The following is a 3,772-nucleotide window of genomic DNA, read 5'->3' on the forward strand; positions in this document are numbered from 1 at the left end:
TTAACAGTTTACTCTCCGTCTGAGTAAGGCCTGTTTAAATTCATGGAGTGAATAATCTATCATTACATATGTATATTGCAAGAATAGGTCTTTTTCCATCGAAACTTGTTATTCAAGGTACATGGATTATATGTATGTAGCGTGTTTTGAATTTTAATCTTCAATTAAACATGAATGATTTTGATCTATTTGTTTAATTATCTCTCAGATTAACCATGACTTCTTTCAGTCCCCTTACTGCTATTCTTACTCAAAATAAACTTGAGGGTCCGGATTATGTTGATTGGAAACGAAACTTGGATTATGTCCTAATTGTTGAAAAGTAAAAATTTGTGCTTGATGAGGTGTGTCCTGAAAAATGTGGAGAAGATGCTATGGATGATGAACAGAAAGCTTACCAAAAAAAGGGTTAAGGCTGATGAGATAGCGCGATGTTACATTCTGGCATCTATGTCGAATGTTCTGCAACATCAGCATCAGTCTGTGGAGTCTACTTATGACATTCCAGAAAATCTCAAAGAGATGTTTGGAGATCAGAATCGTACGGCTAAACATACTGCCATGAAAGCTCTTCTTAATACCAAAATGGTTAAAGGTTCATTTGTTAGGAACCATGTTATGAAGATGATGAGTCTTCTTAATGAACTGGAGGTCCTTGGAGCTAATATTGATAAGGATATGCAAGTTGAGATGATCCTGCAGACTCTGCCTGACAGTTTTCAGCAGTTTTGCCTGAATTATATTATGAACAAAATGGATTTATCACTTGAGAAATTGCTGAATGAGCTACAGTCGGCGGAGACTATTATCAAGCAACAAGCTCCTCCTATGGCACTGAATTTTGAGATAGGTTCTTCTTCTAAGCCGAGAGGCGGAAAAGGCTCAAAAACCCTCTGTTGGAGGCGCAATTGTTGGTGTGAAAAAGCCTAAGGGCAAGTGTTATCACTGCAAGAAGCTTGGGCATCATAAGAAACAATGTCCGGCTTACCTAGCCAAGCTGAATAATAAACCACGTGATTTACATCTACTTGTCTCTGAAATCTTTTTAGTGGTTGTTTCTACCATGTTATGGTGTGTAGATTCGGGAGCCACTAATCATGTCTGCCATTTTTTGCAGGTATTTCAGGTAACGCGATGGCTAAGTAGAGGGGAAATCAATGTTTATAAGCACATGGTTTGGCAACTCCAGCTTTAGCATTAGGAAATATTAGTATTTCGTTTGGTAGTAATAGAGTATTAACTTTAAAGGACATATTATATGTACCTTCCATTAGAAAGCATTTAATTTCGGTTTCTAGCGTTATGAGAGATGGTCATGACATTAATTTTCATGATATTGATAAATGTGTTATTAGTTATAATAAGCGTTATATCTCTTTGGCTACATTGATTGATGGTCTTTTTATTAATGATTCTATTCGTAAACTATTACAGCCTAAAGAACCGAATTATAATGATTTACCAAATAAGAGAAAACGTTCTACTGAATTGAGTGAAACTTATTTATGGCACTTGCATTTGGGTCATATAAATCTAAACCGAATTTCAATGTTGGTTAAGGATAGACCTTTAAGTTCATTAAAAGTGGAGGCATTACCAACTTGTGAATCTTGTTTTGAAGGAAAAATGACAAAACGAAACTATCCCCTCAAAGGGAAATCGAGCAATTGATAAATTAGAGTTAATTCATTATGATTTGTGTGGTCCAATGAATGTCCACGCAAGAGGTGGTTTTGAGTATTTTGTGACTTTCACAAATGATTACTCGAAGTATGGATATATTTATTTGTTGCGTCGAAAGTCTGAATGTTTTGAATATTTTAAAAAATTTAAGATAGAGACTGAAAAGCGACATAATAAATATATCAAGACATTACGATCTGATCGTAGCAGGGAGTACCTCTCTGCAGAATTTATCAGTCACTTATCAGAATGTGGAATTACCTCTCAATTGTCTGCGCCTGGAACACCACAACAAAATGGTGTAGTTGAAAGAAGAAATAGGACTCTTATGGAAATGGTAAGATCAATGATGAGTTATTCTAGTTTGCCTTCGTCTTTTTGGGGACATGCCTTAGAAATAACAAATTATGTTCTGAATTTAGTTCCTTCAAAGTCAGTACCTTTGATCCCTACAAAATTGTGGACTGGGCATAAGATTAGTTTGTGGCATATTCGATTTTGGGGTTGTTGATAAGTGGAGATTTTTTACTATTTATTGGCGTCTTTTAGATTTTGTTTTAGTCTAAAAGAGTTGAATTGTGTTCCCGAAACTGATGAAATGTGCAAAATTGCAGGAATGTTGGAAGTTGGACTCCCAAGATAAAATTCGACTAAAAAATGAGTAATCTAAATACAAGGCAATAAAAGGCACAAAAGCTCACAAAGTACGGACCGCAGAAGATCAGATTGCGGCCACAGAAGTAAAGATACAGACCACAGAAGATCAGATTGCGGCCGCAGTGATAAATCTGCAGCCGCAGATTCCCATCTCCTACAAGATGAAATATTATGCGGACCGCACATGGAATTGTGCGGCTGTAGAACCTCCCGAAGGGCATTTTTGTCTGAAATTTTCAGCCTTGTATAAATAGACGAGTTTCACAAAATTAGGTCAACTTTTGACATCAGCAAGTCCTGCCGCCATTTTCCTTTGCTTCTTTTAGTAGTTTTCTATATTTAGGATATTTTAACATAGATTTTATTATTTTGGCTTTATAATACGAGTTTAATTAGTATTTTTTCTTCTATTTTTTCAATTTCAAGCATGAGTAGCTAGATGTTTACTAGGGTTGTGACCCAACCCTAGTGTGTAAACCTTATGGGTATCTAATTTAGTGCTTGTTTATGATTGGGTATTTATTATTTAGCCTTGTTCATGCTTTAATTTATGGAATTAATGGTTACAACATTAGTTCATGCCTATTTAACTTGGCCTCTACTTGAGAAAGTGAGACTTAGTCTAGGAAAACTTGGCTAACAAGAAATTGGATCAATCAAGAGATTGATTGACCCAATTAAAGGGTTCAACCTAGAGATAGTAATAACCCGACTTGAGCTTTTATCAACCGTTTTGTGCAATAGCCATTTGGTCTTGAGAAAGCCAAATTGGGCAAAACCACTCTCTGACCGAGAGGTATTGAGTGAGTAATTGAGAGTTGATAGCTATTGTCACACCTCTTTTTTCCCGCAACCCTTATTACGAGATTGAGTTAGAAGAGTTTTTCCAATTGAAGTGACGCTTTAAAAAGGGATTATTTATTATTTAGAGTCGCCACTTGGAATTGAGTTTTGGTGTTTCAAGTCATCTTTCATTGAATCCCTTATCAAAAGGAAGATTTGACTCCTAATTTATGGTCTACAAAAATAGAAGACTGAGTAAGAAATTCTGTTGATCGAGGGAAAGGTGTAAGGCACCCCTCGAGTCCCGTGGTTCTAGCACGGTCGCTTTATTGACTAATGTAAGGCTTAAATCAATTTCTAGCAATTCTTGTATTTTATTGATTATGGATTATTTATTACCGCCTAATTAATTATTATATTTTATTAATTGTGTTCACCAAGATGCGGTACGCACACAAGGTACTTCTTTAAAATTAAATGTTAAACCAAGATACAGAATGTACACATGGTTATAACATAATTATATTAAATTTAAAGGCAGCAAGGCGCGGAATGCGCACATGATCCTTTTATTATTTAAGCATATCAATTCAAGGTTCGAATATGAACACATGGGCTAATATTTCAAGTGCGTCTAAACTTTTTCTAG

The 3,772-nt window shown here is 35.6% G+C and overlaps 1 pseudogene; it reads left to right on the forward strand.

Annotated features, from left to right (window-relative positions):
• Positions 1 to 215: 215 nt before the first annotated feature.
• Positions 216 to 930, forward strand: LOC138895506 (uncharacterized; annotated as a pseudogene).
• Positions 931 to 3,772: the final 2,842 nt, after the last annotated feature.

Source organism: Nicotiana tomentosiformis, chromosome 7, assembly GCF_000390325.3.
Source record: "Nicotiana tomentosiformis chromosome 7, ASM39032v3, whole genome shotgun sequence".
NCBI classification, from domain to species: domain Eukaryota; kingdom Viridiplantae; phylum Streptophyta; class Magnoliopsida; order Solanales; family Solanaceae; genus Nicotiana; species Nicotiana tomentosiformis.